A 21,445-nucleotide genomic window follows, 5' to 3' on the forward strand; every position below is an offset into this window, starting at 1 on the left:
CAATTGCTCAGGCTGTCTGTGGGGCAGGCCCAATGCCCACAGCCTTGCACCCTGGAGCTTGGCTGAGTGAGCCTTGATCCCTCCTCTGCAGCAGTGGAGAGCAACAGACAAGGCCCAGCGGAGTGGAAGGTGGGAGAGGCGCCTCCCAGCACAGGTGGGAGGACCTTCCTGCATTTGGAGGATCGCCCGAGGAAAGAAGGAGATGGTTAGTGCAGGAGAGGAGAGCCCGGCCTGCTCTACGGTCAGGAGCAGCGCCCTAAAATGGCATCCTTGGTGACTTGGCTTCCAAGTCCATAGCTAAGAACACCAGACAGCTGAGCTTAGGAAGCTCTTGTGAAGTGAGTTCGCGGAGACAGAACAGCTGAAGAGAAGTCCAAAGAGCCCCACTGGCCAGACCCTCCCTCCACTCCCAAACCTGCGGGTTCCAGAGCGCACCGTCTTTCTCTCTGACTCTGGGGATGGACATTGTTAGAGTCTGGGGAGGTAAGAAGTTATGGGGGGCGGGGGGAGCAGATGCCGACCTCGCGGTGACCAGCTGACAAGGGATGGAAATAGGTTCTTTTTTTTCCCCTAAAGATTTATTTATTTATTTATACAAGAACTGGGGTATAGGCCAGATACGCGGAGGGTGAGAGGATTCACCAGAGACAGAGCGGGGAGCAGAACAGGCAGAAGGAACAAAGAGGGGAGCACTGGGCAAGACTGGAGAGGTCTGCCGCTCCATGTGGGACCCTTGCTGGCTGGCTGGGATTGAACCGGCGCTGCAGAGGCTGCAGACAGCTTCACAGCGCGGTGCTCAACCGCCTACGCCAACAGGGAAGGCCCGAAAATAGGTTCTTGATTCACCATGGCACTAGCTGCAGTAAAATGGGCCCTATCAAGCAGAACTCTCTTGAAACATCTATTTCCAATACAAAATGGAGCTTTATATTGTGTTTGTCATACTGTTACAGGGTAACCCCAACATAAAACGGGGTGCCTGGCTGTGGGTCCTCACCCATGCACTTAAAAGGGCCTTATTAACACTCCACTACAGGCTACACAAAAGGTTAATAAAAGGTTTATTTACAAGGGAAAGGGAAATGAGAAAATGTACAACTCAGGGAGAAAGAGGGAAATAAAGTCTTAAATGTGTCCTACCCGATCCGCCGACCTGGAATCCCAATGGCACCCTGAGAGCTGAAGAGCCAAGAGCCTCCCTTTGGTGGTGACAGGATTTGCCATTTCCAGTGTCTTGATGGCTTTGGCCTGGAGTGGGGGTGGAGTCCACAAAGCTGTATGGAATTAGCTCAGGACACCCTTTCTCCCTAACAATAAGTCTCCATGTTCTTCTCTCCCAGATGACTATCACTGCAAAGTAGAGCTTGCTTTGACGTCTGACAACAGGACTATAGTAGCGACCCCCCATCTATGGACATTCCGTACGAACACACAAAACCTATCCCTCGACCAGACCCTGCACGTAATAAGGAAGAAACACATGATCCAGGGCGAGAAACCAGATCAGAAGAGAAAGGTGAACCCTCTAAGCAAGGGCCCGTGCTAGAACAACTTGGCAAAATGTTTACTATTAAGCTCCGCTGGTATCCTCGTGGACAGCGTCATAGACATTGTAAGAACTGGACCCTCCAAAAGACGGATGACGATGTCAAAGTTCTCAAGAGTCAAAGAAATGTTATCTGATGTCTCAGTTTCCATTTAGAAAATGCAGCCTGGCATATTAACAAATTTATAGTGAAAGAATAGAACATCTTCATTTATTAAAAAAAAGAAGTGATGGGGCTGGTACTTAGTGGGAGAGAGCTAAGGGCTTGGGGGGACCCCAGGACCCGCCTGCCAGGCTTGACTCCCAGTAGTCTCACCCAGAGCCTCCCAGGACTGTGGGCTCCTCAGGTGAGGCCCGGCACCGCTGAGACCCCATGGCTCCCCTTCGTGTTGAGATGGACCCCTCAAGCACCCAGGCTCGTGGAGAAAGGGCACCCTGTGTCTCAGCGCCCTCGACAGCGCTCTCGCCATCACAAGACGGTGCGTACAGGACATCAGGTGGGGACGGGCAATGATCTGCTATTTCCACCTTGAATAAGGAAATCGGGCGGGAGGCGGAGGAGGGACCCCGCAGACAGCAGCTCGGAGATGCAAACTCCGCCGGCGACAGTGCTTCTGCCCTGCACAGCTTGTACACAGTTTGCATTTTCATGGCATCGGTGATTCAGGCCCCTAATTAAACATTTGCCATCCTGCTTTTCCTGACATAGGCACCTTCGTTTCAGATATCCAGACTTCCTAAACTCTAAAGTTTCTTTTAACCCCCCTGAAAATTAGCCACTAACCATTTTCCACCTATGAACACCAGCAACCACAGTAGTGCCTGAAGCTTCTCAAAAATCGAGTGCCCAGAGATGAGGAGAGAAATTTTCTTTAAATTTGATCCTCTCTCTTTTCTTTAACAAAAAAAGAAAAGAAAATCAGCTTCTACTGAGACAGCACAATGGCCTGATGGGACACGTGTGTGCTTTTTGTCAGTGACTCGATAGCTTCGAGATTACAGTGCATTAAAATGCACCCAGAGAGCTGGGAGGGGGGGCAGGGAATAATAAATACGGCATTTGTCTTGAACTCATAAAAGGGGTCATACAAAAAAGGAATTTAATAAAAGTCATTACCACCTAAAAGCAATGCCAAAACTTAATTATGCATTTGCAACCCCCGAAGTAAATGCTCCCCCATCTAAACGCACTGAACCCAGCTGTATTCCTGCCGGACCTACAGTATCTTTTGTTAAGCAGCCTCCTATAATTCTTGAACGCATGACCACCTAGCCCTGCAGGTAGAGAAAATTTCTCTCCGTCGCTAAAATAGCCTCTATTCTCAAAGGCCAGCAGCAATCCATCACAGCCTTCTCTGGAGTAATTAGGCCCCCGCCCCTCTGCAGGGCCTTCGGAGGATGCATCTAGCAGACTGACAGCGGGGGCCGGGACTGGATCCCCAGCCCCCGGCTTGTCCTCGGTCCCTTTGTGCCGTGGCAATTTTTCAGCAGGGAAATTAGTCCCCCTGCCAAGTCTTATATTTTCTATAAGCACAGATGTCACACTTTGCTAATGTCATAGTAGACTGTAATATTTTTATAACATGGTGTAGAAAACCAAAGCAGAGCCAGATCGACACATTGCTGCCAGATGGTTGACCTTTATTTACCGATAAAAGTTTTTCAAATCATAAAACTCGAACTTACTAGAAATGAGCTGAGGTTTCAAGTTTACAAGGGAGCACAGTCCTCTCTCCCATGGAGAGCAGCAGACAAGATGAGCTCCTGGAAACAGCCTGTGGAGAAACTGAGACGTCTCCGTGGTGTGGAAGAGCAGGCACTTGGATTATGCGTGCACAGAAATGACTAGAGTTGGGCCTCCCTGGCGGCCTAGCGAATAAGTCTCAGCGCTATCACTGCTGCGTTGTGAGTTCGATCCCTGGTCAGGGAGCTGACCCACATGGCGTAGCAGACCTCCCCTGTCTCCCGCTGCTCCCCTCAGCAGTGGATTTCAGCAGATCCACCTGTTCTGCTCCCCACTTTGTCTCTGGTGAATGCTGTCACCCCCAGCACCTCTGGCCTACACCCTTGTTCTTCTATGCATAAATAAATCTTAAAAAAAAAAAAGACTAGAGTTGCAGCTGTAAAATGGAACTTAGTTCCCCTCTGGAAGCCTGTGAGCTTGAGCCCACAGCCCCAGCCCTCAAAGCAGGAAAAGGCTGCTCAGGGTCAACAATGGCACGTCTTGAGACATGAGCCCACGGCCTCCCGTGGCAGGTAGATTGTGTGGTTCCCCAGCCAGGCCTTGAGCTGCCCCCAAGCCAGTCCCACATAGTAACAGGATTCCTAATCGAACGTGATCGTGTTACATTTTACCTTCAAAGAGAGGCTGTGATCCCTCCTTCCTATTTCCTGGCAGGTTTATTTCCTTTGAAAATATGCTCTGTCCTGATCCGTGTGTTATTGTTTCTTCGTGACTGGCTCTAAAGATGACTAAGACTTTACTGGTTTCTTTTATCTTCTTTTCATTCACCAAATTTTATTGATTTTATCGACCATATGTTTACAACACTGTGTCATTTCGAGAGGACAGCTGAACAGCTCCATAGCGTAGATCCTGCCCCCACCCCAGCCCCCGCCACAAAGTTCTGCTTCTTCAGAACTGGCCCTGCTCCCCACTGAACCAGGCTGAACCCAGCCCTCTGAATCACCCTATTATTTTATTTTATATTTTTTTATAATTATAAATTTTATTTTTATATTCCCCATTCAATTACAACCCCCTTATTTTGACCCCAATCCCTCCCTTCCCTCCCTGCCCCTCACCCCCATAGAGTGTCTCTGGTTCATAGTTGTTTGTTGATTTTTTCACTTCCTTATAGTTATTCTTTTTCCTGGTCCCTTATTTAAGTTTTCTAGATTCCTGCTATGAGTGAGACCATCCGGTATTTTCCTTTTTCTTTCTGGCTTATTTCGCTGAGCATGATCCCTTCCAGCACCATCCATGTTGCTGCAAATGGCATGAGTTTATCTTTTTTGATTGCTGAGTAATATTCCATGGTGTCTATGGACCACATCTTCTTGATCCAGTCATCTATTTTTGGGCATTTGGGTTGTTTCCAAAGCTTAGCTATTGTAAACAGTGCTGCTATAAACATAGTCACCCTATTATTTTAGATACTAATCTATTCTTTCAATGGTGGTAACATTAGGATTCTCTCCACCGGGGGCCGCCACCATATGGTTCCCAGAGTCTCCCTAGTCCCGCAACACGGCTCATTGTGCGATTTTGATTGTGTTTTGCCAGTTTAGTTGCTTTGGTCACTTATATGTGCATCTTGTTTTGTTCCAATTTGTTCTTCCCTATGCAATTACTCTCCCCACACACTTCCTGATATGGAACATCATGTCTTGAAAGCAGAACTGACCTCATTCTCTGACGTCACCTGATTATTATTTTCAAAACAATAGATGCTCTGTTACTTATTTCCTCCTGTTAAGATACCCAGAACTTACTTTTCCATTTGTTACATTTATGTGTTGATAATTTGCTGCCTCGCTCATATGAACTCTTTCACCTTTTTATTTTACTATTTGCAATGAAACAATAGTCTCATTTCCCACACTTCCTAGACTCACCAGGCAACCCAACATTCTATCAATTCAAGTTATGATATATTTGAAAAAAAGAAATATTCTGCCTGGTCCAGAGATTTCCTCGTTCATGTATACTGAGAAATCCACCCACCTTTCTGTTTTCCCTCCCAATTTCCTTCTTAAAATGTAGGGTCTTATATGGGCCTCTCTGGTGGTGCAGGGGGTAAAGACAGCACTATCAAGCTGTCTCCACCCACTGCAGTATGAGTTCAATACCCAGCCGGCCAGGGAGCAACCCACATGGTGCAGTGTAGGTCTGCTAATCCTAAGCGGCCTGTTCGGCCACCATTTTGTTACCTACAGTTCTAAATCCTAAGCCAGGTCAGAATGGCCGGTCAGTTAGGTACAGGAGCCCAACACTGCAAGATGCCTTTCAAACCAATCAAGCACAAAACTGGATCATGCTGGGAAGGCTGTGCATCAGGAGGTATGACCGGGAACGCCCAGGGGGCCAAGGACCGATGTATGACAAGGGACCCCAGAAGCTGATCAGTGGAAAGTCTTGTTGATATGATTGAAATCTTGGCTGGGGAACTAGAGCTTGATGTCAATACAATACCAAATCATCAAGCAGATGAGAAGTGCCTGGAGGGCAGACTCTCGACCCCTGACACTATAGATGACAGAGCACCTCTTCTAGTCTCACCCCACCCGTTTCTCTTTGTCCTCCTTCTTCTCAACTGATGCTGTATAATTCTTCTATCAATAAAAAGTCCAGGATCTTGCACTTCAGCAGCATCATGCATTATGTAGCCTGCTCCACGACTCCCGTTTCTTTACCAATGTGTTGTCTGATGCAACAGCGCAACAGACCTCTCCTGCCGCCCGCTGCTCCCCTCAGCAGTGTCCTTCGGTCCTTTTGCCTGCTCTGCTCCCCGCTCTGGCTCTGGTGAATTCTCTCACCCTCCCGTGCTTCTGACTGTACCCAGTGCTTGTATAAATAAATAAACAAATAAATCTTTAAATAAATAAATAAATCTTTTTGAAAAAATGTAGGGCCTTATAGACTCAGTTTTAATTATTTTGTAGCGTTGATGGAGAAAAACACGACACTAAAATAAGATAACAGCATTTCTTTGAGGGGTGGGAGGGTCTGAGCTTTGGAAATCCAGGAGCACATACTCAGATATCAGCCCAAATTGCTTAGTGCTGGGTTCTGCGATTAAGGGGGGTATTTAAAAGACAAAAGAAGTTGAAAGTGGGTTAGGATTGCAAAAGCTGCTTGCCAGGAACTAGGATTCTTTACAGATTATATTCCCTACTGTTCATTGGCATAGCTCACACTGGCCGTGGTTACTATAGACAGAAGTGAAAAACAAAATTTTCTTTGCAGGATTCTTGGAGAAGGCCAGTCTAGCCGGAAGCCAGTTCTTGCCAGCCAGAGAAAAGCTTTTAGATGCTAAAATGGCGTGTGGGGCCCAAGATGGTGTCAGTTTAGGCGTCTGGAATATCCGTTCACAGTAGCCATCCACCCCTTACCCCCAACTCTGCCCCCATCACAAACGGCCACCCAGACGGCCAGCTTGATACCCCATGATTTGGCATGAACATCCATCCAGCTTAGCACGCGGCTCAAGATTTTAAGGCGAGATTTACTGTCATTGGACTTGCAGTCAAAGAACGGAGCTTCTTCCTCTCTCAGTCTACGAGCCTGCTCTCCACAGCTGAAAAAGGAGGAGGGGCCGCGTGACCAGGCTCTTGTCAACCCCAAGAGCAACAGAGTGAGGAGGACTCCCTGGTGGCGCAGGGGTTAAGTCTCGTGCTATCAAGCTATAGGCAGCCACAGCAGCACTAGTTAGATCCCCACCCAGGAAGCTACCCACATGGCGCGGCAGACCTCTCCTGTCTCCCCTCAGCAGTGGATTTCAGTGGATCTGCCTGTTCTGCTCCCCACTCTGTCTGGTGAATCCGCTTACCCCCCACCCCCCACCTCTGGCCTGTACCCCGTTCTTGTATGCATAAATGAAAAAAAATCTTAAAAAGAGCAATAGAGCGAGTGTAAATTCACTTCAAAATACATGCCCAGCATCCATACAGCCCATCTTCACTTACAGGGCACTTTCCCCTGTAACAGGGGGTCCCCAGGACAGGGGGAGTTTTTGGTTTTCTGCCCCACCCAAGGGAGGGTGGAGCTGAGCAGAGAGAGAAGAAGCTGCAGAGGAGACTGAGGAAGGAAGGAAGCAGGATGGAGCCAGAAGGAGACCTGGAGGAGGCGCATGGAGCCGAGAAACTCATGAGGAAACTGCACTGGGCTTTTGGTCGTGGACGGGGTGACACAGATGTGGGTGAGAGACCCGTGGGGAGGGGATAATGGCAGGTTTTGTCTTGATGTTGATTTTGCTTTTTCCTCTAGACTTGTCTGGTGGTTTCTGACCCTTTTCTGTGGGTCCCCACTGGAAGGTGCTTTAGACTTGGGGCAGGCTTTGGGGCCTTGCTCTGGGCCAATCCCTCTTGGGTGGACTTTTACCCACGAGGGGACGGGTAACTCTGGGTGCTTGCTTTAGAAACTAGATTCTTAGTCTTTCCCACACTGTTCACTAATTGTATTAAAATTCCTTCCCACTAAAGTCTCATTTGCTTTTTGTTGAGGCAGCGGATGGCATGGCAGAACCTATTTACAGCACGCAGGTTTGGGGTGTTTGGGCTGCCCCTCTCCCTGTCAACACCCCAAGAGGAGAGAGAACATGGACACTGGGCGACAACTCCTGCAAGATGGCGGGATGGGCAAGAGAGGGGAAGGTGATCAGAAGACGCTGTCGGGAAGAACACGCCCTGAAGTCCCACATGAAGGGCCGTGAGAGACGCAGCAGCGGGAGGGGTCAGAACCCCCAGGAAAGGAAAGGAACACCAAGAGGGTGGGGGGCTGAGCTGGTGGTGGAGCCAGGCCCTCTCCACCGCCATCATCCCTCGTCACCCACCACAGAAGACCCGTCTGGCATGGGGAGCCGGGCAGGATGAGGGCCTGGGGCCTGCCTCTCATGTGTTCTATTATTTGCACCTGTGCATTTAGGCGCCGCGACGTGTGCTGAGAATTGTGCCTGGAATGAAGAGGGAACAGACTCATTGTTGTGGAGCAAATGGATGAAAGGAAAAGAAATTTGAATTTCTCAGGAAAGTCAAGGCAACAGGACCTTACATCACCGCCCACGCACCTGTTCCCTGAAGACACACACGAAAATGAAGAAAAAAAAATTTCCTTTGTAGCTCACGCACCTCCCCTTTCTCACTTTTCATTGCTTTTTCACGATTATGTTGTGGAGAGAATTACAACACTCCTGCAGCCTGTCAGAGGGAGGGGCATTTCCTGAGAGGCCTCGCGGCCAGCCCCGGCCCCCAGAGCCAGAAACAGGGATCAGCATCGCACGACCCGGATGCCACCTGGACGTCTTTGGAAATTAATTATTTGTTGGCAACTAGGAACATTTGTTTCAAGCACATCTATTAAAAATTAAAAGGAATCCTAGTGGCAATTGATTTTGCAAATCCCTTTCCTCAAAAACTCACCTGCGTGCTCCAGCCAAGGGTCCTGCTGTAGCCACAGACCAGCGCCCCTTGCAGACTTTCCCAGAGGTTCCCTTCCCACAACAGGCCAGGAGGGAAGACACCGCGGCAGGGAGGCAGGGGCTGCAGCTGCCGCCGCATTCCTGAGCTCACAAGCAGCTTTTCTCATTTGCTTTGCAATCTTGGATTCAGGTCACCTCCCTCTCCCACTCACACCCCTAGACATGTCTCCACTTCCCAGGGCCGAGTCCTTTTCTAAATGACCGGGCTTTGCTGCCACCCCTTACTGCTTTGCTGCCATCTTCCTCCAATCTCTCTCTCCCCAAAGGGTTCTTCTCCCCATTCAACCAGCCATCTCGTCCCTGGGTTTCTTGATCCTTCTAAACGCTGCTTTTCCTGAGCGAACTGCTGTGTCTAGGGAACGCGACTCCCCATGCCACAATGCCAACATTTGTTGTTTGGCGGGGAGTCATTTACCCCCAATTCAGTTTGCAGAGTATTTCCTTCTCTCGGTGAATTCTCGCGGCATATGCTATGGATGTCGCCTCTCCCTTTCTGCAGAAAGTCTCGAAATACTGTGTCGTGTGTCATTCCCATTCTGGCGCCCCTCTGGGTCTGGCACCCTGGCAAGGGGGAGACTTCCCCTCAGAATGGGAATCTTTTCGTGCCCAGGGTGGAGACAAGGCTCACACCTGCTCCTCATGGGGCGGCGCATGGGCCACAGCAGACCTCACTCACCTCACTCCCCAGCCTCCTTTCTTTTCTCATGATAACCTTAGAGGAGGAGACTTAAGTCACCTGCCAGCCTGGGACAGGGAGGAAAGATCGTAGGACCTAGTCCCGGCTGGTTCTAGGTCTATACTACAACAGGAAAGGACAGTGGGAAAAAAATACACATTACTGTGACTTTCTCTCCCTCACAGCCCAGAGAAGTAAAGCCGACACAAGGCCTCACAGCCACAAAGCCTTACTGCCACCCCACCACTGCCATCATGTCTGGGAAGCAGCTGTACAACTGGTAAACCCGACATTGCTAGACTTCATCTGTGCTGTGTGCACGCACTGAGGCCATCTCTAATTGCCTTGGTCTTTGGCTCCCAGATCAGGGACACAGTCTAGGTTCAAGTCCTCATGCCTAAAACTCAGGATCTTTGCATTATCACGTCTATCTCTTTTTCGGTCTTAAAGTCTGGGTCCTCTGGCAAGTGAATGGATTCTCTGTTTGGTTCCTAATCTCTTCAATGCCTCAACTTGGTTTTCATTAGCCAACCACTTGTTTCAACAGGTTATGCATCTCTTGATGGCTTTCTGGAATTTTCCTTTGCTTATATCACAAGCTTAGTTTTTATTTTCCTTAGTTTTAAAGATTTTTCTTGATTCCCCTTCTGCACAGTCTTCTTGGTGTAATTTACTAATTCAAATTCAACTCCCGCCAGTGAAGAAGAAATATAGTCTTCGTGCTCCAAGCTATAAGAAGCCACTGCAGCACGAGTTTGATCCCTGGCCAGGGAGCTACCCACATGGTGCAGCAGGCCTCTCCTGACTCGCCTGCTGCTTCCTTCAGCAGTGGATTTCATTCAATCTGCCTGTTCTGTTCCCCACTCTGTCTCTGGCAATCCTCTCAACCCCTGCACCTCTGGCCTGTACTTCTGTTCTTATATGCATAAATAAATGAATCTTTAAAAAAAAACTGAGGGGGGAGAGGATCCTGTCCTTAAACCCTACCACATCTGCGTGTACTGCCAACACATGACTCTCCATGTGTCTTCATTCACATGGAGGCATTGCAGAATCTTTTATTCTAGCTTCCAAACCAAATTATGCCCCCAAAGTTATATCCCCTTGTCTTCACATAAAGACAATCCAGTTCCTTACTGAGCTGACATAACCTGACATCAAAGAATAACAGGTTTTATCTGGCACATTTGTAAATAACATGTAAACAGTCTTACTCTGCAGGTGCTCCAGGCATGCGCTGGTGCTCAGACAGCAGTTTCATTCTTTTCTCCAGAAATTTCCTTCACAAAGACATCATAGTTTGCCCACTCCTAAAAACAATATCATATTTTTTTCATACTTTTTATCTCTGACAGTGGAGATGTCTCTATGTTCTCTCCATGGCTTTCTCAACCAGGTTTCACATATATATATATATTTTTTTTTACTTTGTATGTAGTATTATTATAGAGAAAGCATATTCTTAATTGAGGTAATGCTGGTTTACAATACTGTATATGATTCAGAAGTTTGGGTTCACTCCTCTTCAGATATGTTACTATACCACACCCACTACCCAAGCACACACAATCCTCCACTACAGTCCATTTGTCCCCACCCCTTTGCTCCTACCACCCTACCCTCCTCCTCTGGAAGCCTCAGTCCTCATTGTGGTATTTGTTTTGGTTTAGTTTGTCTGTTCCTTTTTTTGTTTGTTTCTCTATATTCTATATATGAGTGAAATCATCTGGTAATTGTCTTTCTTTTTCTTGTTTTAAGTGGTATAGTCCCCTCCAGTTCCATCCACATTGCTGTAAATGGCAAGAGTTCATTTTCATGACTGCATAGTATTCCATTTTGTATATACACCACACGATCTTTATCCACTCAACTCACTAAGAATTTCCTGACAAAAATTACCTCTTTATGGACCTTTGCATATTTCTGGTCTAACTATTCCTAAAGGTCAGTGTTTATGTAAAAAATAAAAGTTCTTGAAGCTAATTATCTGAATGTGTTATCATTCATTCTTTCTGTAGGGAAGTATTTCCTTCTTTATCAAGTTTGCAGGTACCTTTCATAAAGAAAGTCGAGACTCAGGGCCTCCCTGCTGGCACAGGGGTTAAAGACAGCACTGTGGAGCTATCCACAGCCACTACAGCACAAGTTTGATCCCCGGCCAGGGAGCTGACCCACATGGCACAGCAGACCTCTCCTGTCTTGCCCGCTGCTCCCCTCAGGAGTGTATTTCAGTCAATCCACCTGTTCTGCTCCCCACTCTGGTGAATCCTCTCACCCCCCACACCTCTGGCCTGTACCCCAACTCTTGTATGCATAAATAAATAAATTTAAAAAAAAAAAAAAGAAAGTCAAGGCTTGCTTTTGTTCTTTTTTCCTAATACTTTATTTTCTTATGTGTCTCTCATTCTATGTTTGAAACAAAGACTTTTAAATCTGATTATAGTTTCTTTTTCTTTTTCTCACTCTGATCTCTCCTGCTGAAGATGCTCATCTCCATGTGCCTCCTCTCTTCTGTAGCAGGAAATTATATACAATTCTGAGTAGACTCCCTGGCTGTGCCCCCTTGGCTGTGCCATCCATTAGGCTCACAGCGACCCTGTCTTCTTCCCATTCATCATTTTACTCAGGGCACAACTGCTTTTGAAACTACTTTACAGAAAAGAAACGAAAGGTACACATGAGCTAATTCACTTACTCAAGACTGAAAATGAAATCAAATGTGGAATGTGGCTCTCAGAGGCCCCCACTCCCTGTTTGTGGCTGACACTCTGCCACAGTCAGCAGGAGTCAGGCGAGTAAATGGTCACTGCAGTTCTCTGCAGTGCTGCATTTAAATAGACATCTGCAATCCTGTAATTTTCCATAAGTTTTAATTTTTCTTTCAGTGTAACAACTATTAATTTATATTCATGGAACAAGCACACCACTCCAGGTAAGCCCAACAGCATCAGATGCGTTCTCGGTCCCACTGAGGTCGGGGCTCTGTGTGTGTGTGAAGTTGTTGGACGGGCATAGGGAGTCGTTGTAGTCTGATGGTCTCAATTTCCTAATTCATAAAATAAATGGGCTGTATTTTCCCCCAGGGTTCTTCCAGGTCTAACTGTTTTTAATCTATGCTATAAGATAGAAGTAGTCATTGCCAACTTTCTCAACATTCTAGATATGTCCCCCGAGATTTCACATGCTGAGAGAATGTTATCTGCAAAATCCTAGGCATAAAAGTGTAGAAGTGAAATATGAAAGGCTTTTAAACAAGCCATACCATTTAAACCAGGATATGACAAGTGTACCTTCTGCTAATAAAGCGACACAGTTTCCTAATCCGGTGAGAATACATCCGAGACTGGCAATATGGATGTCAGTATGTTCCGTGCTATATCAATACATTTATATGTCACTTTTCAGTTAAAATTACAATTTTTGACAACTTACATCCTTCCTACAATGAGAGGAAAGAATCCCACAGGCTTCCCTTTTTTATGTATATGTAGTTTGTGCTGCCTTTGGAGCTAAAATCTTGCTAACTGAGTAGCTCCCTGTCTCTTGTTGAGAGGGGGCAACCTCTTTCTTCAGGACAGGGGAATTTCTGGAGACAAATAAATCAGCATTCTAGTCCATGAGCACCTTGCATTTGATGAGGTCAGGTGAGCTGTCGTGAATGCAAAGAATGGAAGCGGCTTCTAAGATTTTGCTTCTCTTGAAAACTTTCACTAAATCAGTGAAACTTTAAATTAGATCAAGGTTTACTACTATCATGGGCACATTAGTCACTTGGGGACATGGAAAAAGTAGATTCTGATGAATTCATTCAGGGACAGGGACTGTGATTATGGTGACAAACCATCTGGGTTCCTACAACAGTAAAAGATTTCTCAGGACTAGGGGTTTGTAGTACTAAAGCTGGGAAAGTTTTGGGCAAACACTATGAATTGCTCACCCCGCCTGAGGCCCCGCCACTCCATCACATGCCAGGTTCTGTTCTGATTTGAGTCCTAGGGTCCATTATTGCAGAGGAGGTGTCCACTACTGGTTTCACAACATGTGTTCTGGATAACTGGCTTAAACTTTTCTTTTTCCCTTGTCATTTGTGTAATCTTTTTCCTGTTTCCTAATTCACCAAATCTCAAATCCTCAACTGAAATTAGGAGAGTAATAAATGCTCCTTTCATAAAGCTCTGGATTCTCAAAAAGATGAGAATATAATATCCCTGACCAGTAAGGAACTTTCAAGTTTTGTTTTTTGGTATAATCAATATCTTAATTTTTCCCTATAAATGATCAGTTAAATGAATGTCACTATAGTACACACCTGAAAGTGAGACTGGAATTGAAGACATCTGGATACCTGGTTGCATTGAAACAAGACTCATTTCACCAGGATCAAGTCTTTAAGAAATATCAAGTCTTTAGAAAGTCAAGTGCATGTGGCAAAATAACACAAGCACCCTTCCATATTCAAAAGCAAACATGCACACGGGGAAGGCATTTCATCAGCCCCAGGGTCAACATATCATAACAATTGACCCACATCTTGACTGAGTCCAGTTAGAAAGGGAAAAGCCAGTTTAGCAGCCAATTCCTGAGTGTGTTCATTAGCGGAAAATAAAATCAACATCCTATTGGGTCAATGGCAAACTCAATCAACATAGTAAACTTTCTTGACACTCATTTTTATTTTTTAATTAATTTTTTAAATGTTTTCTCTTTTTTTTTAAGATGTATTTATTTATGCATACAAGAGCTGGGGTACAGGCCAGAGATGCAGGGCATGAGAGGATTCACCAGAGACAGAGCGGGGAACAGAACAGGCAGACTGAATGAAATACACTGCTGAGGGGAACAGAGGGCAAGACAGAGAGGTCTGCCACGCCATGTGGGTATCTCGCCAGCCAGCCGGGATCGAACCCGCACTGCAGAGGTCATGGAAAGCTTCACAGCGCTGCGCTCAACTGTCTGCACTACCTGGCAGGCCCTAAAACTCATTTTTAAAAGCAGTTCACAAAAGGTCATTCCTCCCTGTGGATATTGAAATCATATGCCACCTAAGACTACAACGGCCATAAAAATGACATGACATGTTGTTTGGGTCTGAGATGACCATCTTAAAGTAAGGAGTGGACTGAAGAGAGAGGGGCAGAAGTGAAGAGCCTTGAGAAAGAATGAGATTTGAAATGTAACCGGACAGATAAGGCAGGGAGAGAGTCAAGGCAACTGAAGATTACGTTTTGTATTCTAAGTATTAAAAAATACAAAAAGAGTTCCTCCCTGGTGGTGCAAGGGGTTAAGCATCAGCACAATGAAGCTATCTGTAGCTACAGTAGCACAAGTTCAATCCCCAGCCAGGGAGGTGACCCACAAGGTGCAGCAGACCTCTCCTGTTGCCCCACTGCTTCCCTCAGCAGTGGATTTCAGTCAGTCTACCGTTTCTGTTCCCCACTCTGCCTCTGGTGAATCCTCTCAGCCCCCGCACCTCTGGCCTGTACCCCAGTTCTTATATGCATAAGTAAATCTTTTTAAAAAATACAAAAACAACTCCAAAACCTCATAAAGAAACTGATTTGAACCTGAGTCAACCATTTCTTAATTATATTACTATCATTAATCATATTTTTAGTTTCCTGTTACAGTTCGCCATCCAGCTAACCTTTAGAACAAAATTTACATATCGAAATAAATTGGAAGCTGATGGTCATTAAGATGTGCTTCTTTTCTCTTTCTGACTACTTCCAGGCATCTTGTTTCCGACTAGATACAGATAGTCTAGTATTTGAACGTTAGAGCCAAAAATCAAATTATGACTAGATGGGGCAGACTGCTGATTACTAAGCCATGGAGTTGCCTTGAGCTACTGTTGTCTTGCTCAGTTCCCAGCCTTCTAGGGGCTTCTACTCCATTCATGATTCAGACATGGCCTACTCTCTAATCAGTCAGCAAGTCAACTGGCACAGAATTTACCAGCCCAGGAATATAAACATTTTCAGTATGTTTAAGGACTGTCTTCATACTAAGAAATATCAGGTCATGCATTTAAAATTTCACATGACAGATTACAAAAATAAGCAAGCCAGGGCATTATTTGAGGCAGGGTTGGTATTAAAACTTAGTTTGTCTAACTTCTGCTCTTAGGTGGTGTCTCTTACACCAATATTGATGGATAGTAAAGAAGAAAAATTTCATCAATTTTGAACATCAACCACCTACGCAGTCATTTGTCAATGCTTTTTTAAAGACTTGTGTGCTCCTCCTTGGCCAAGCACTCCGTAGGTAATCATGACTTCTTTCTCCTGTATTGATTCAGTTCATATTTTGTCAAATTTGTTACTTCCTACGAACTTGTTTTAATGATGACATGTTCAAGGATATGAGTGTAAGACAGAGTCAACATGAAGTCATACAACGTGGGGCTCAGGTGAAGAATTGATCCATCATATCACATGAGCCACATTCAGGAGACATGTCTGCTACGGCAACATCTCACAATGAATTAAAGCCCTTTGAATGGGGTCATAAATTTATCGTTGATTTGAATATTTAATTTTCTACATTCCTCTGTGTTCAGGATTTTGCATCTGTGGTGACTTTATTCTCAAAGTCACAGACATCCAAGAATAAATAAAAACAGTTTATGTAAGTGTGTCTTCCTTCAGTGTCCTATCATCTTCAACAGTCCCTGGGCCACCTACAGTAAAAACACTTCCTGTCTTGCAGAAATACTTTTAAAAATCCCTAAGGTTTCCAAAACAATTTCATCTGACCTTTATTTGCAAGCCCACATTCTCCCTTCTGTTCCCCTACACTTGGCAACTGATTTTCAACCATCTCCCTGGTGACTGAGTAGATAAGTTTCACATGTGCACACACAAAATTATGTGTCTTTTATCAAAAGCTGGCTTGGGAGGGGGAATTCTGTGGCTGTTATCTGCAGATGTTTTATTTGAACAGATATTATAAATGGATTTTAATTGTGCTTTCAGATGTAAAACACCCACCAAGGAATAGCCTTAATAGACCTGTAGAAACTCAATAAAATAAATCAATAGCATATGTCCTGGAAGAGTATTGCACTTTCTAACATTTTGATCAATATTGACATTTGACCTACAAAATTTGTCATCTACTGATTTTTTTTTAAGATTTGCTGATACAAGAGCAACTACATACAAGAAAACATCGTAAGGAGAACTTTATGCTCCAAAGCTCTTGCCAACATTTTTCTGACACATCACCATGTTATCACCTCTCTCTTGCTAATGCAACTCTTGTTGCAGGAAATAATAATAATTCTTGGTGTCAGAGCCACATCCTCCTCTGCATCTCAAATATCCACATGGTTCAGTCACCTATCAGGTCAGTCTATTAGCTCACGGCACACAGGCCACAGCGATAAATCTGAGTTCTCTAGAAGCCACGGCACCACAAGATAGAGCCAATGGTCAAGTTCACCGCGGCCCCAAGACACTGGTGAGTGACCTGGACAGGTGCAGATAGGGCCCGTGTGGCCCCTGATCCCAGCAGAAGCAATCTTGTGTGGGCACGTCTGTCCTTCCCTGGCTGTTCTTATCCTGCTGTAGCAGAAATAAGTGGACTCTAAATGTTATTGTTGTCCATGACAATAAGAGAAACTGAAAATCTAAATTTTTAAAAACATCTAAAGTGGCAAAAAAGACTAACCAAACAAAGCAGCAAAATGTCAAGGCATCCTTAACATCTAAAATTTGGGAGAAATTTAGCCAAAGAAGAAATAATTGGATTAAATCGCTCTATCGTGGTCTGGCCATGCCAATAGCCCAAAGTGATGAATTTAAGACAAATTCAAAAAACAGATGAGAAAAAGAGAGAGGTAATGACTGGAATTTGGAGTTAATGGGTGTTAGGGGAAAATAAATTAATATTTAGTGAAGGTTTGCAAAGAGCCAGTTCGCCACACCTGGCGCGAGAGAGAGATGCTTTCTTAGTTCATGGCCCCTTGAGGAAGACAAGGTTCACGAAAGCCAACTCCTCAGAGCCACCTAGCTCCTACCTGCAAGGCTGAGATATATACCCAGACCTGCCTCATTCTAGAACTTTGCCCTTTCCCATCAGGCCATTCTGTGTATCTCTTGTCGTCTTGCTGGCTAAATCTTTAAAATGTTAAAGTTCATGATCTCTTGCCTGTCCCCCCCAAATATGTTTTTCAACTTCTGCACAAGCCTGTGTGTCAAGTTCAAGTAGAATGCTGCTCACACCCTTTTCTAAACCTTAATGCCCTGCAGCACCCCCCTTTTTAAAAAAGATTTATTCTATTTATTTATGCACACAAGCTGGGGTGAGGGCCAGAGGTGTGGGGGATGAGAGGATTCACCAGGGACAGAGTGGGGAGCAGAACAGGAAGATCCACTGAAGTACACTGCTGAGGGGAGCAGCGGGAGAGACAGGAGAGGTCTGCTGCACCATGTGGGTCACCTCTCTGGTAGGGGGTGGAGGGGGTGTCAAACTCGTGCTGCAGTGGCTGGTGATACCTTCATAGTGCTGAATCTTTAAGCCCTTATGCCACCAGGGAGGCCCAGCAGCCCCATTTTTTAAAAGATATCTCTGCTCTCTGGAGTGGGAGAGTATCAGATAGGAAGGGAAAACAGCAAACTGTAGAAGACTCACCCCAAACCACAGAATGTTCAACAAGAATTTGGCAGCGATGGGAGGTGGAAGCCATTTGTAGCAATAAACTTTCTAAACAGAAGACAAAGACAAAAGTCAACAGTTGCCTCTGTGGAAAAGCAGAGAGAGGCAATGAGGGATGAAAGCAGAGGTGGATCCGAAGTCATTTTGTATTATTTTAGGGCTTAAGTTGATAGGACCGGAGAGATACGTAATTTCTTATTAGGCTTCATAAATACTATATATGCTCATTTACTACTTTGTTGTTTCATATGTTGTAAGAAAAGTTTTAAAAGGAATTAGTTCCAGTCCAGGGCAAAGTGTCCCAAGGAAGACCCTTCAGCTTCTTACTGAGGCCAAGGCACGAACTATCCCATGGCTGGTCACAGACGTGCCCATGGCTGATTCCTGAGTCTTCAGTCTGTGCCCTTAACAAGAATAATAACACACCAGGAAGCCTCTCTGACTTCCTTATCTCTAAGGGCAGGCCCTACTCGCATCAAGATAAAAAGTGAAATGCCTCTCCCTACCCTCCCTTCTCCTTCACTGCTCTAATCCCCCTGCAGAAAATGAGATCTTTACAATCAGTTAGTCAAGGTGGGAATATCAATCTATTTGACTGAACTTTGTCCCCAGGATGTGCTAGCTGATAACATTTTAAAAACAAAGTCAAACAAAACCACCCAATCCCTTAAAGCCAGAAGGTGTTATAGTCTTGCTGTGGCTGAGGAGTTGCAGGCAGCCTCCCTTCCCCTCCCAGCAGGTGCAGCGGGTGGCATGTTGCTTGTCTTTGAATGCTGGGCTGACCCTCCCTCCCCCAGGAGACTAAGTTTTATGAACTCAAGCTCTATCAGTCCTGCATGGGTTGCCAACTCAAAACATGGACAACTCAAATGCTTAGAAAAAGAATGTCTGAGTAACTACATCAATGAACCAAGACCTTAGGATGGGAAATCGTTAGCCTATGTATCTGCCACTGTAGGTTCCAACGAACAAGACAAGAAATATTTCTTTTTTTTTTTTTTTTTATATTTTTTTTTTTATAGAGGCATGCTTTTATTTTATTTTATTTTACTTGTTTGTTTGTTTGTTTTATACATGCACTGGGTACAGTCAGAAGCGCGAGAGGGCGAGAGAATTCACCAGAGCCAGAGCGGGGAGCAGAGCAGGCAGAAGGACCGAAGTACACTGCTGAGGGGAGCAGCGGGCGGCAGGAGAGGTCTGCGCGCCATGTGGGACCCTCCTGTGGTGGCCGGGGAGCAGCCGGGGATCGAACCGGCGCCGCAGAGGTCACGGGCAGCTTCGCAACCCAGCGCTCAACCGCTGCGCCACCGGGGAGGCCCAAGACAAGAAATATTTCTATAAGCACAATTATCAATGGCAAAAAAGTCCTGTCATTCAGTCAATGCATCAACTCAATAACACCTCCTTAGCCCACCCCACAGTGAACACAAGTGCACTTGTGTTCACAGTATTGCTAGAACATAGTTGAAGAAATTTCTAGATGGCAGTGCATACATAGGAACATTTTTAGTAAGTACCTGTAAGTTATATTTATACACCCACCCTCTTTAAAAAAATGAATCTGAACATTGCTTTGGATAAGATGGAGAAAGACAAATACCCGATGATTTCACTCAAATGTGAAATGTAATGAAACAGAACAAAGGAACAGCAAAACTAAGCCAAACAGACCCTAGAGATATGACTGTGGAATGGAGGCTGCTAGGACTAGAGGGTGAGCACAGCAGGCTAGGGTAAAAGGGACCCAGAGGGCCATGGTGGAGGATTATGGGTGCTCGAGTGGAGGGTGTGGTGTGTTAACACACATTTAGGGGGTCTCCCTGGTGGCGCAAGGAGTTAAAAGCCCAGCGCTATCAAGCTATCACCAGCCTCTGCAGCACGAGTTCAATCCCCAGCCAGGGAGCTGCCCACATGGCGCAGCAGATCTCTCCTGACTCACCCCTGCTCCCCTCAGCAGTGCTTTCGGTCTGTCTGCCTGTTCTGCTCCCCACTCTGGCTCTGGTGAACCCTTTCACCCCCCATCCCCCACACCTCTGGCCTGCACCCCAGCTCTTATATGCATAAATAAATGTTTAAAAAAAATCCCACACATTTGTGAACCTACACCCTAAATCAAATATGATGTTTTAACCCAATGTTACCTCAATAAAATTGACTTGAAAAAGAGAAAAAGTTAATTATAGAGAAATAAACCTCAAAAAATATATGTATATATAATCTGTGCTTTTTCTTTAAAATAATTGTGCTTTTATTGTTTAACACAATATTCTAGACCTTACCAATAAGTATCTTTACTTAATTTGTAGTTTTTAATGCATTAATTATATGCATATTATTTATAAACTGATCTACCTTATTTTGTTTTTAAATACCTACACATAATGGAAAGAAATTGCTGTATGAGAATGAAAAAAATATTTTTCAGTATATCAGTTAATAAAATTATCACTCCTGTATTCAAAGCAAATAATCAGAGAGACAACTCATATTTGAACAATAAATGTCAACAGTCACTTTTGGATAATAAATAAATGTGAAGATTAACATAAAGTAAGACAATGTTGAAGAACGAGACGTCATAGAGAATAGCTAGGTATTAGTATAACATCATGTTTAAGTAAAAATCCTAGTTAGGTTTTACTAGGTCTAAGTGTAAAAAGTAATTTTTATACTTTAATTCTAATTTCTATGCTTAAAACTAAATAAGAACAGACCAGAGGCACCTGTCGAGGGAGTGGCTACTTGGTTAGGAAGTGGGAGTCTGAGGCCTGGCCAGGGCCTGCTTTTCCACACTGCCCTGAGGTCTCAGGTGTCCTTGTCATCAAGACGCTGGGAAGCATGTCCATGGGGAGCCTGGATTATAAGGAAAGGAAAATGAAGGCCCTATATCTGTTTCAGGAAATTGAGAATTTATTCAAAATTCACTCAAGACCATCCCCTATGATTATGTTGAAATATAAGAAACAAAATAAAGAAACAAGATAATCAGGTGTCAAGATGTACTCTCAGGCCATTCATGCTCAGTGAGAGGAGCTGGCGAGGTCAGCTGATGGCCTTTCAAATGTCATGACTCTTCACCTCCTCTCGGTCATTCCATTAGAATCAGGAAATTAACAAAGTTGAAAATTTAAAAACTAAGCTGACCATCACACAGGGTCACATATTGCATGATCCCATGTGTGTGGAATCTCCAGAAGACGTGATTCCATGCAGACAGAAGGTGGTGCCTGCAGCCTGTAGGTGGAAGAGTTGAGCAAACGTGTGGTCGCTAATGGATGCAGAGATTCATTTTCGAGGTAATGAAAATGCTCTCAAATTAATTAAGGTAAGGACTATAAAACTCCAGGAATTTACTAAAAGCTACTG

At 45.0% G+C, this 21,445-nt stretch overlaps 1 pseudogene; it reads left to right on the forward strand.

The window, feature by feature from the left end:
- The first annotated feature begins 847 nt into the window (after positions 1–847).
- On the forward strand, positions 848–1,683 carry LOC119259655 (39S ribosomal protein L42, mitochondrial-like; annotated as a pseudogene).
- Positions 1,684–21,445: the final 19,762 nt, after the last annotated feature.

This window comes from Talpa occidentalis, unplaced genomic scaffold, assembly GCF_014898055.3.
Source record: "Talpa occidentalis isolate TD23 unplaced genomic scaffold, MPIMG_talOcc4v2.1 talOcc4.5, whole genome shotgun sequence".
Taxonomy (NCBI): Eukaryota; Metazoa; Chordata; class Mammalia; order Eulipotyphla; family Talpidae; genus Talpa; species Talpa occidentalis.